Source organism: Erpetoichthys calabaricus, chromosome 3 (genome assembly GCF_900747795.2).
Source record: "Erpetoichthys calabaricus chromosome 3, fErpCal1.3, whole genome shotgun sequence".
NCBI classification, from domain to species: domain Eukaryota; kingdom Metazoa; phylum Chordata; class Cladistia; order Polypteriformes; family Polypteridae; genus Erpetoichthys; species Erpetoichthys calabaricus.
This window is the reverse complement of record NC_041396.2, coordinates 110,789,770-110,803,328: the sequence shown is the minus strand read 5'-3', so window position 1 is coordinate 110,803,328 and position 13,559 is coordinate 110,789,770.

Genomic DNA, 13,559 nt, shown 5'->3' with positions numbered 1-13,559 from the left:
GTAACCATAATTGTTCTAAACTGAGCATAAAGCAATTCAGGACATTCACTGGAAAGCCCAAAAGAGATTCACCCAACCCAGTTAGTCTCCAACTAAGAGACTAAGAGACCTACAGGCATCAGCCTAAGAAAATGTCTTACAGGGGAGACAAAAATGTAAACTCTGGCTTGTAGAGAACATTCAAATTGGAATCTGAATACATTGAGGAATTTATTTGCAAAAAAAGAAGAAAATGGGAATAGGGGCAGAAATAAGACAAGATTTGCCTAAAGGGCAATGCAAGGCAAACATATCTCCAGTACTTTCAGACTACTAATGCAAACCAGTGCTTTGCTGCAGGGTTTCTCTTTTTTAGCTGAATATAAAGCCAGATGGAGGACCAAGCAGCAATGATGTCAGGGTGGCCCTGCCTGCTGGGGGGTCCACCTACAAACAAATTTCAGCATATTTAAAGAAGTAGAATATAGAAATATCAAATAAAAACTAAATAACATAAAAACATGTCAAATCATAATTCAGAAATAACAGAAACAACCATAACTCAGAAAATAAATACAAGTCAGAAAAAAAACCTGGCTGTAACACAACAGTGATACAATCATTTTGACACCATTGTCCCTATTCACTCTAGATTCCCAGATGTCCCTTGGAGGCTCTCCTACCTGCTTTTAGAGAAGGCTAGGCCAATTTTATTTCAATTTGGAGCTGCTTTTCCATCTCATATATTGGGGTTTTGATTTGGTGTGTATTTTTCTGGTTCCATATTTTCTTTGTTTTATTTATTATTATGCTTTAATTTTTTTTTCTTTTCTAAGTATGACTCTTATCTATTTTAACATGTTTGTCTAAATTCTGTGACTTAAAGTATGTCTCTAGTATAGTGTCCTGCACAGTTTTCTTTTTCAATAAGTGCTTCTATCCTGTACACGTAACAATAAATCAAGCTCAAAACATGTCCCACAAAAAAAAAAAAAAAATATCCACAACCAAATTGACCCATTGTTTTAATAAATGTAACCGTCTCTGACCCAAACCTGCACATTTTTATTTTTAAGAACAAGTATGAATTGAACAGGTTTTGTTGCAGTTTGAGCTCCAACTGCCCCAGGCTTTTTCACTCACCCAATTTGTACCTCTCATTGCTAAATGTCTTCACTTAAAGGATTCATTTATATTTTTCCAGTCAAAGCTGTTGCTTCACAATTATGATACTGTATATGCCGATTTATCAAAGAAAATTAGGTTTTAAAGTGAAGTCATTTTTTTTTTATAAAAACAATACTGTGGCTATTCTTACAGTTTAAAGTAGGGTCTATAGGGCATAGTGCAAGTGTGAAAGCCTTAGAACTTAATGGATATGTCTGTTTTCAAGGCATGAATGCTCTCAGGTATTGATCTGCAGCTTCAAATTGCATGCATATTGTAAAGCAGCACATCCATGTTGTTTTTGAGAAAAATGTTTCTGCCATTTTTAAGGAAGTCTCTCAGTGCTCTTCATCTAAATCCCTACCTTCCACACCCTGGAACATGGTTTTGATGTGTGTGGTTAGTGCTGCAAATGTCCCCACAATGAATTCTTAAAAAACATTTTATATATGTATGTATGCTTTTAATGAATGTGTTTTAGACATTAAAAAATAACACAATAAAAATCAACTGAATAAAAAAATGTAAAATGTGACAGTTTTTTTGAACAGCAGTTGACTGAGATGTTGATTGCTGCAGAAATTTACACCCCAAACTCATCAAGTTCAAATCTTCTATGGTAAGTTTATTGTTTAGTACCTGAATATTTACAAAGATTGATAGGTAAATGCAGTAGTAGGCTAAACAATTGTAGACTCTTTCTTGAATTTATAAGTCTGTTTTTAATTTATTTATTTTTATTTTATGCTCCTCAATTGCAGAAAACAATATGTTCAGTTCTGTGTGTTGATTTCTGTTATGTGTGAACCCATGTGTCACCTTACATGTGCTTAAGACATATGGTCTCTTCTTGGCTTTGGGCTTGTTGAGCCCTGTTTTAAGGTAAGAGCTTTCTCATAAATTAGGCAAATAAGTTGTTATTTAGTTGACACACTCATCCACACTCCCAATCATACTTACTTAGATTTGCCAATTCACCTGCAGTGTTGTTTTTGGATCTGAAAGGAAGAAAAATGACAGAATATATGAGGTTTAATGATGATCAGGACTCAGCAGTTAGCCTGCACAGACAGCTATTGAAAAGAATGGAAACATGTAAATATCTCGGATCAGTGGTAGCTTAAGATGGAAAATTAGATGTGGAGATAACTCACAGCGTGCAGTGTGGATGGAACAATTGAAAGAAGGTATCAGGAGTATCAAGTAAGCAAAGAATTAAGGTGAAGGTTAAATGGAAGTGTTTTTAAGACAGTGGTCAGACCAGCAATGATGTATGGAGCTAAGACATGGGCAGAGCACAGGAGAAGTTAGATGTGGCAGAAATGAGAATGTTGAGATGGATGTGTGGATTATGAAAAAAGGCAGAATATTGAAATTAAAAATCAGAGGTACAACAAAAATGGGAGAGATATCTAAGGAAGTACAGGATAGTAGGTAGAAGTGCTATATACGTGTGACGAGGAGAGACAATGAATTGTGGACAAAAGAGTGATGGAAATGGAAGTATTAGAGAAGAGAAAGCAAGGGAGGACATAGTGGGGGTTGATGGATAAAGTAAAAGAAAATCTAAAATAAAAGGGCTTGACTGGTGAGGAGGTGCAGAACCGAGCTGTTTGGAAAAGGTTGATCAAGCACATCAACCCCACATAAAAGTAGGAAAACATGAAGAAGAAAGGAAATCTTACATTCACTTAGGGGAATGTGCAGTCTCCACATGAACAGAGATTGGGCACGAGAGTCAAACCTGTAGGTTGCTGGATCCATGAAGCAGCAGCATTACTGTGCCTCTTTACATGAGAGCAACTCATGTTAAATGTTCAGTTTACTACTAAGTGGAATTAATATTGCTGATACCATAGTTTTGCTTCATTCTTCACAGCCCTGAACCACTTCAGACACATGAGTGGCTACGGCTTTGTACTGTTTTGCCGTGTTGTCTATAAAGAGGAATGTGTCCTTATCCCAGGAAAAACAGAGCCAAGAATCAGTGATAACATGTACTTGTTTTATTGTCATAAACATTCCTTAAAATGTAGTAGACTTTGAAGGTGTATTGTTCATTTTTGCACTGATACCCCAGAGACCCTATTTTAACTTCAGAGCACAGTTTACCATTCCAAATTAATGTATTTCATGACTGTGAAAAAAATAACTTCAACTTGAAAATTACCAAACTCTCCCTTTAAATTGTGGCACAGAGAAGGATGATAGTTAGTTTTTGTCCATAGCTTGGTTGTGATCATTTGCTGCTTTGAATAGCAACATTTTGCAGATTGAACTAGAACTTTTGAAACTAAACACACTCAGTAAATTCTTATTATCTATTTTTTAAGATATATAGTATGTGCCAGTTGAAGGCCAAAAGATGCTGAAGATTCTCCACAATAGAGACCATGTCTACAAGAAAAGGTTCTTGGTCTACTGTCCTTTATATGTCTCTTTAAATTGAGAGACGCTGCTGTTTTAGTGGGAGTTTTGCTTTTTTTTGTAAACATATTATGAAAGAGTCAATGGGGTGAAGTGGAATAGGCTACATTTGGTGTGCTTTCCTTCTTCTTCCTTTGTGGATCTCTTATTAATGTATTGCTCAGCATCAAACATAAGAGTATTCCTCCTGTAACTTTGTCAGGTGTGGAGCAAGGTGGGCAGTTTGGCATTTCTTCAGGTGTTCTCTTTGTTTACTTACTTTGAAACTTTGGACATAGACAGACCACTTGAACATTCTTCATCAGTGACACTCATGCAGCCATTCTCAGGCGTTTCAATCCAGTTTCTATACAACTATAAACATGGCTCTCAGATGCATGAAAAACTCCCACTGCAACCAACAGTATATAAAAGTAACACTTCTGCTATTTTCTGCTGTGGATAATTTTAGATTTAGTGGAATGAAATGAATGAATTGAATATGCTTAGTGACTAGAATCCAACTGTTAATTTTGGTACTGTCAAACTTCAGAGGGTTTGATATTCTGTATATTCCTTTAACATCTGAACTTCCAAAGGTCTTGGAAGTTCTTGATGCAGAAATTTAGTAGAGTGGAATAGGGACATCTCTTTACTGTACTGCACAGTTTTAGATTTGTACCTAAATCAAGTTACTCTACTCAAGCCCAGAAGCCTCTGCTTGGTAAAGAGCATAAATTATTACTAAATTATGTGAGCGCATGGAAGAACTAAAGACTGTCCACTGTTACTAATGCTTTTCACAATTACTATTGAGCCAATGGCTATCCATCTGAAGCAACAGGCAAAAATAAAGCAAATTATAAGGGAAGCAACAGAATAAAAGTATCCTTCTATTTGAATGGTATGGTCCTCTTCATTACCAATAAAGTAATTTTTGCCAATATTTAGTAGATGAATTTTACCAGCTTTCCTTAGCTGGGAGAATTATTGTTGTTAAAATGAGTATCTTTCCAAAACATTTAGTTCTCTTTCAGTTGTCACCTCATATACATGGAAGTCAAAAAGGTTGTATAGTAAAAAGACAACACTGTTGAGAATGGAAGAAGAGGGTGGCATAGTATTACATGACTTCCAGCTTTACCACAGGGTTGTGAATATTCATACTTTGAGGCAATGGAAGAAAGTAGATAGTAATAAAAAGTAAACACGTAATTAATGGTAAAATAAGACTGCAAGTCATTAATTGAATGTGACAAACACACTCATTTTTTTCTGGGAAGAAAAAATAATATGTTCGATTCAATTCAATTTGGTTTATTTTTGAATAGTGCATTTCACCGAGTGGAGATGCAGAGCATTGTGACCAGTTGTCATGTGAAATACAAGAGTAAAATTTACAAAACACTAAATACAGAATTAGTACACATAAAGATACAGATTTGTTTAAACACATAGGAAATTAAATTAGTTTGAAACTGATTAACATAAATGGAGACTAACAACATCTATCCATTAATTAACTGCTGAACTATTGCCTGTTGACAATGGAGGAGAGGAAAACAAAGCTCCAGTCAGCATCGTCCCTGGTGAAAAAAATACATCTAAGTGGTCCACGATCAGTTGTTAAGAGAGAAAGTCAAAGAAAAAATCAAACACAGTTACAGTCCTTGAGACTTCAACCAACTAGCCATTCAATCCCCTCCTGGGCATTCTATAGTAGAGTCTGTGCTGGACTGTCCAATCAGATGACAGAATATTTCCATCTGATGATTCCAAGGCTCCCAGTATCTCAGATGACATTTCTATGGGCAGGGGAACCACTTGGCGATGGAGCAGTGGTTCCAAGTTCCACGGAAGGATGCAGATAAGAGAAACAGAACAGAGGAAGGTTAGTAACAGTTTATAATTATCTTATTACTTATACTTTTTGCAGACTGGTGTCAAAGGATTGTTCCTGCCTTGCCCCCGATAATCTCCAGCTTCTATGCGACCCCTCCCCGGGATAAGTGGGTGTGAAAATGGATACATAATTTATCTTTGGGTAAGCAAAGATGAATTATACACAGCTAATCAGACTCTCTAGTTAGGATATGCTGAACTAAAGTACTTAGTCTTCAGCGTGGATAGAATAGCTGAGACTGAAGGGGTATTTTTACATAAACAGGTCGATCATTTCTCAGCTTTAGAGCTCTGTAAATAAAAACTTGACCTATCACTGTTATTTTATTAATACTTGGAATGTTAAGTAGGCCATCATCTTGAGATCATGAACCCTGTTTTATAAGTAAAAATAATTTCAGATTAGTAAGCAGGACCTTGGCTATGTAAGGCTTAATACGTGAAAAGGAGAACTTTGAAATACAATACAATAAGGTAAAATGCAAGTACAGATTATACTAATTACTAAAAACAGAATGAGCAAATATAAAGATACAGATTTGTTAAAACACACAAAAAGTAAAAGACAAAGTCAGACACAGTCACAATCCTGGATACCTCAGCCAACTAGCTGCCTACCCCCTCATGTGCATTGCATAGTGGAGTCTGTGCTGGGCTGTCCAATCTAATGAGAGAGTCTTTCCATTCATATCAGCCCTAAGCTTAACTGGAAGCCAGTGTAAGGACTTGAGAACTGGAGTTATGTGTTTATACTTTACAGTTCTTGTAATGATTCTTGGAGCAGGATTCTGAATTAACTAAAAGCTACATAACATAACTGAATTAAACAGTCAGTGAATAATACATTGCAGTAGCCAGTCCTACTAGAAATAAATGCATTAATTAATTTCTCACCAACCTGAATATATAGAAACTGTTCCAGCATTTTTAAGATCGAAAAAACACGTTTCAGATAGTTTGGTAAATTTGTGTTTCAAAATACATGCTAGTGTCAAGGATGATATATAAATAGTATTCTAATTCAGTAAAACTAATATCGTTAGTGCAACTGAGTTAAAAAGTGACAGAATATTGTTGCAGTCAGCATGTATTACCTCAATAAATAGCATTTCTGTTGTTTTCTGCATTCAGGGGCGAGCAGTTCTGTCCATCCACTCCTTTAACTTACTAATGGAATTAATTAAAGAAACCATTAGAGAAACCTCATTTGGTATAAAATAAATGTATATTTGGATGTTGTCTGCAAATGAGTGAAATAACATTTTGATTTATAATGATAGTTCCCAATGTAAAATGAAAAAGTAAAGAGCAAAGCCCGTAAAGTGAAAAAAAGGTCCCAAAACTGAGCCCTGAGGGACACCATATTTAACTTCCAAGTATACTGAAGGAGTATGTACTTACTGAGATTGAATACATAAATATCAGCTAACCATGCAAGGTCTGAAAGTCCAATGTAATTTTACAACCAATGTAATAAAATAGAATGACCAGTGGTACCAAATCCTGCACTTAAATCTAACAATATAATTAGTGTGGAATTTCCTTCATCAATGGTTATTAGAATGTCATTTAGTTCCATTTTTGTACTGAGACCAGTGTGGAAAACAGATTGGAATTTCTCAAATAAATTGTGGTGTATAAGGTGACACTGAAGCTGGACAGCAACTGCTTTATCAAGTATTTTAGAAAGAAAGGGTAAACGGTTTACCTGAAATGGATCTGTAATTATTAAGTGTATGTGGGTCTAGTTCTGACATTTTAACTGACACTTTTAGTGCATTTGAAATGGAGAAGTTGAAAAAGACTAGTAAAGGTTTACAAATTCCTTGGTAAGTTTTAAATTAAGCAAATTTGTCTATTGAACTCAAGTACTGTGATTGTTTTTGTGACTGTTGATACACTGGTATGATTGAAATAGTAGAGATTTATTTTAAGAGTGTAAGAGAATCTTAAGAGCAAATGCATGATAATCTACAGACAGACACAGCAGGGTTCATTGCACAGCAGAATAAAAGTTGTGTTGTAAGAGAATTGAAAAAATACAACTCGAATAACACTGGAGGGTCAAAAAAATCAAGACCTGAAACAATCTTCATGAGTAAATTGCTCAGGAAACAATGTTTTTTTCACTAAAAAACCTCCTTTTATTATAAAATAGTTCAGTTCTCCGTACATGAACTCAGCCTTAAATAAAAGGTTGCTGTGACATCTGAACCATACAGTGTAATAGTAACCTTATTGCAAAGAATGAAACTTGTAATCAGCAACCAACGCAAAATGGCAAATATAAACAAGTAATAAAAATACATAAGAGAAAAATAATGCACCTCTGACAATGCTCACATAGCTTAAGGTGAGAACAAAACTATAGCGCATATCCTGCTAGGTTATTTAGAGATGTTTCCTGTCCTTTATAAAGGTATACTTGGCCAAATTGCTGTTTTGTTCATGTATTATGGGAACTGTGTGGCTCTTTTATTGCTGTCTACAGCCGTCCTCATACTCTCTCTCTCTCTCTTTCAGACAACTTTTTTCCTAATCTGCTGCCTTTTTCACCTCTATCAGGTGCTATGTTTAAAGTGGCAGGATGCTCAGTTGAACTCCCTAATTAGTGCCAATTGTCTCTGCGGATTTAACATGTAACAATTTACACGCCTGATTCAGACCGTAATTACAGTTATTGGAGTAGAGTGCTGCTTAATGGTATCTTCTGCAGCCCCTCAAGACAATGCAAAGGAGATAATATACACATTTTACATAAATGTGAATATTAAAAGAGAGGAGGCATTCTGACAGATTTAAGGAGAAAACGAAAAAGAAGGAAGGGAGTGTTAGCCCCATTGATAAATGAGTTTCACCTGCAGCTTTGAAAGAGTCACATAGGATTCTGCAAAGGACCTCATCTGCCAGTCAGGTTTATATTGAGCAACCAGAAAAGGCACACTTTGGAGTGTCCTATTTTAAGTTTGTGCGTAAAAATCTTGAACGTGATTCTGACGCTTATATTAAGCTAATGCACTCTACAAGCTTGTGGACAGACTTTGACTATAATGTTTTGTCATTATGAAATGTAACACAGAGTGCCCTCTCCTGCACTTCCTGAGGATCACTCTATCACTGTCATTAGGAAATTAGAATTAAGGATTCAGTTGGTATCCTGTGATGTAATTATTGTATGCTTTGCAAATAAGGTGTTAAGAATCTTTGTATATCTGGTTTTAAGTTAGGGTAATGATGTCCACACCATCATTGTTTTTAGTCTGATTACTCTGCTTAGGAGTCAACTGTAATGGATTCTAAGCACAGGAAATGTGTGTTTGTTCAGTTAATCTGCCTTTATTGACAGCAAGACAATGGTGGTTTTATAGAAAATGGGGATTATGTATGAAGAATAAGTTTGGCAAAACATTAGCAGTAACTAAATAAAAGAATTCAATGTGCAATAGTTATATTAATATTGGAAGACGAGCCTTGGAAAATATAGACAAGATTTTTTTTTGTGATCAAATATTTATTGACATCTAAATAACACTAATTAGAAACAGAAATAATGACACCAACAAGTTTCTCAAAAAATAAACAGTCAAAAGAACACAATTGTTAATACAGTAATAACTGTAAAAATACAACCCCACTCACCCACCAAATTTGCCCTCTTAAAATGATAAAAAGAAAGCGTCTCAAGCAAAACTTAGGAGGGAAACACAGCCCAAATGTCAGACCCCACAGAGACAAGATTTAAGAAGCAGGAAGAGTAGAGCGACAGTATCTACTGGCAATCCGGTTCCAGATCATTTCCACTAAATCATGCTATTTTGTAATATATGAAGTGGATGACCCATTGATCACCGCCACTGAAAGTTTGAGGAGAGTAAGAATGAAAAAATAAGGCTTGCCAAGATGTAAAAGACATAAAAACATTAGGTCACCAGTGAAAAGCTAAAAGTGTCTTTGCAGCTATTGCACCTAGACAAAACAACTGCTGATGGATAGAAGTGAGAGACAAGATGTTCGGTAAGAGGAAAATTTGAGGAAGGGAAAACATATGCAAGAAAGCATTTGGGTTGCTCGCCTGCCAGAAGGGACAACTGAGATCAATGGGCAGACCCTTGGCAAAAAGGCTGTATGGAAGTAATTGTGATGAAGTAACATAGATTAAATGTTGAAGATTGGGGTACTTGGACACATACAATACTACTAAAAATAGATTTCTAAGACAATGGGGTTGTTATGGGAAAGTCCCACTATCAAACAGAGAGGTTTGTAAAGGTTGATATGATGTCTTGCAGAAACGAGCAAATGGAGATGCCACAGATCTCTTGGTAAAGGAAAGAGAGTACCAGAAACTGTAGAGTCAATAGGAAGGAAGAGATGAAGATAGGGAAACATTGCAAGTTTTGAGAACAGACCTTAGTTGTAAATAAAAGGAAAAAGAGGAGGATGGAATTTCAAATTTAGGCCTTAGGAACTGAAATGTCCAAAGCCCACCATCATTAAAAATGTCGCCAAGTGCTGAAATGCCCAAGGAAGCCCATGAGGGAAAAGAAATGGGACCTCCCTCGACATAAATCAGGATTGTTAAAGTTGAGAGTGTTCGAGTGGTATTTGGGGCAGTAATCCAAATGTTTTTTCACCATTCGCCACAAACACAACATATAGAAAACTAAAGCTTCCAAATTGTTGACACAAGATTTTAGTTCTATTGCAGTAAAGGGAGAAGAAAAAGAGGTCATGGGGCCATGATACTGGATTCAATTGCAAATCAGGAAGGTCCAATAGTACAACTCAAAATCTGGTAAAGAGACCCACCTTCTGATTTTCATGAATTAGGGAAAAATACTGACATGATTTTATATCAAGGTAAAACCTATATTTTATATAATGAAAATGTATAAACTTCTTGACTAGTGTTAAACCAGCCCTAACCTTAACCACATTAGAAAAAGCTACAGACCTACCAAACCTTACAGAAAGTTGTGGGATGTATTATTCTGATTTTTTTGTGACTACATTTTAATACAAAATAAGGATCGATACAAATGAATATTCAGTAATAAAGCTGTCAAAATACCAATATGAACAAGACCACCACACACACTGTTTATCTGATATTTTAATTATTTATAGAGGCTGAAGCATTTTCCAGGTGGCATTCTGATAGGTTCCTGCTCTTTTTGAAGGGGCTTGATTGGTTTCTATCATTTTAGTTTCCAAGCATTGTCTCATCTTTTTTATTTTCTAAAGTCTTACAGCACCTATTGAAAAGTCAAATCCTGCTAGAAGGACAAGAGGAGAACCGGGTATTTTAGTTTCTGTCTCAGCACAGAGCCCATTTTAAATGGATATCGCTAAACATACAGTATGAGCTGAGCACTGAGTTTGCCAAATTTTTGTATTTTGAGCTACTCTGAGTCACCCTAATTAGAATACTACATGGCAGATGTCACGTCAGTATAAAGAAACAGATTTTTTTATTGACAACTAACATCACAGGAGAGACTTTGGTTTAGAGGCTGCACCACAAAATGTCTCATGCACTACATTCCCACCACATCTAATGTAATTTACGGCAAAGACAGTGGAAGATCATTTACTTGAAACTTTTTGCCCACGGCAAGAATGTAAATGTTTACTGACACATGGGGATTTTTCTTTCACATTATAAGCTCATAACAACCAACAATGGTATAACACTCAATAAAAAAAAACATACTACATACAATGTAATGAATGGATGCAATCAGAATGCTACCATAGACACATACCTAGTAAGAAATAAAACATTTGTCTTTTAAACAGAAACTCTGGAAGGTTAAAACCCTCTGGCAGAAATTTATGAGCCCATGTTTATCTGATCTGTGTAAACTGCAGATACTGTATATCACAAAAAAATGTGATGGGCATATTTACCAATATTTATTTATATATATATATATATATATATATATATATATATATATATATATATATATATATATATATATATATATATATATAAATTGTCCTGCGGTGGGTTGGCACCCTGCCCGGGATTTGTTCCTGCCTTGTGCCCTGTGTTGGCTGGGATTGGCTCCAGCAGACCCCTGTGACCCTGTGTTCGGATTCAGCGGGTTGGAAAATGGATCTATGGATGGATATATATAAATTCATCCATCTATTTCTTTCAATACAGTAACCAGCCTAGAATGAAACACACTTTCTAAGTTGGTGATGCACACTCAGACTTAGCTAATTCAGAGTGATCGATCACCTCAAGATGGAGCTATGACAGCTAAACTGAGTTTCCAGTGAAAATCAGAGAGAAAATGCAAACTCTACAGCAACACTGACTTAGTCAATATCATAGTCCAGTCTAGTCTCCTAGAGCTGTGTGGTGTCAGTGCCAAATACTGTCCAATTAATTGTTCCCTCTTCAATGAAACATGAGCTACTGCCATAGCTGAAAAAGAGGAAGGGATGAAATAATGTAGGAGTTAGTAAAATATAAATATAATGCCACACAATACAGTTCAAGAGTTCAGACAGCCATTTAATTAATTAAACACAGAAATGAGTGTGAATGGAATGTTTGAATTTTTAATTTGGTGGAAATTTTATTGTTGGAGGATAATAGCCTGGATTAAGGCCAGATCACCTCTTATGACTAAGGGCTACAGCAGAGTAGGTAAAGGAGAGTACTGGATAGGGAGACCAGGTGCAAAGAAATGGATTAAGCTTACGTAGATGAATCCTAATTGGATGATGGTGGTCTTTTCAGTCTATGTTACACATAATCTGTTATAGTACATTCTCATTAATGGGATAGTATCAGTAAAAAAATAAACAATAAACGCAAAAAAATTAGAAGGAAATAAAAAAATGAATGAACCAAAAGGTGATAGTGGATGAAAAATGTTGTAGACAGTAAAAGAAAGGATGGCTTAAACTTGGTGGTTATGATCTAGTAAAAGGAAAACACACATTAAACAAGTATTGTGGCATAACATTCAGGTGCATTTTAGTTGACTGATTTGAAAGTTGCAGCATTTTTAATTTTTTTAGCTACTTCATCAGATAGTCATCATATTTGTATTTATAAAATATTTTTGTAACAATGAGTCTTATTAAAAAAAATAACAGTGATAATAGTATGTAATTACTTGTGTTAGAAAACTACATTAAATACAGTACATGTTTTTAACAGCACTTTACAACATAATGTTGTTAAAAATGTAGTCTAAATAGGCTTGTGGTGGCTCAATATCTTTCATAGACAGCACATTATATAGATAGACAGACAAATAGATAGGACTTTATTTGTCCACAGGGAGAAATTTGGCACTGTATGGAAGATCTTTAAATAAATAAGTAGATATACTCACCGACCATGGTCTGAACACACACCAGAATGACTAAAAAGTAAGAAAAGTAAAAAGAAAGAAAACGTCTGACTTGGGTGCCCCAGTCACAGTGAGGCATTATGCAGACATGTTGCTATTGGTATCTATTGTTCTAATTCAAGTGAAGTAAAAGTGTCATTGACTCATGTCCTTTTGTCAGTTGTGGAGGGTGTGTGACCAATTTTATCTCAGGTTTTTAAAACATAACAGTCTTAAAAGAAGTATAAGGCAGACATAGAATCAGAAGAAAGCAGTGCATGCAGATGTAAATATATGTCAGTCTTTTCCTTATGTTAATCTGAAACATGGGAACATATACTGATTCCCCTGCATGACCAGTCACTGGATCTTTTGACTTATCTGTAAAAATTTGTAAAAATCCAAAATACTGCCTTTGTATATACTGACTTACAACTTGCACAACTAATGTACAGTGCATCCAGAAAGTATACACAGTGCATCACTTTTTCCACCTTTTGTTATGTTACAGCCTTATTCCAAAATGGATTAAATTCATTTTTTTCCTCAGAATTCTGCACACAACACCCCATAATGACAACGTGAAAAAAGTTTACTTGAGGTTTTTGCAAATTTATTAAAAATAAAAAAACTGAGAAATCACATGTACATAAGTATTCACAGCCTTTGCTGAATACTTTGTCGATGCACCTTTGGCAGCAATTACAGCCTCAAGTCTTGTTGAATATGATGCCATAAGCTTGGCAC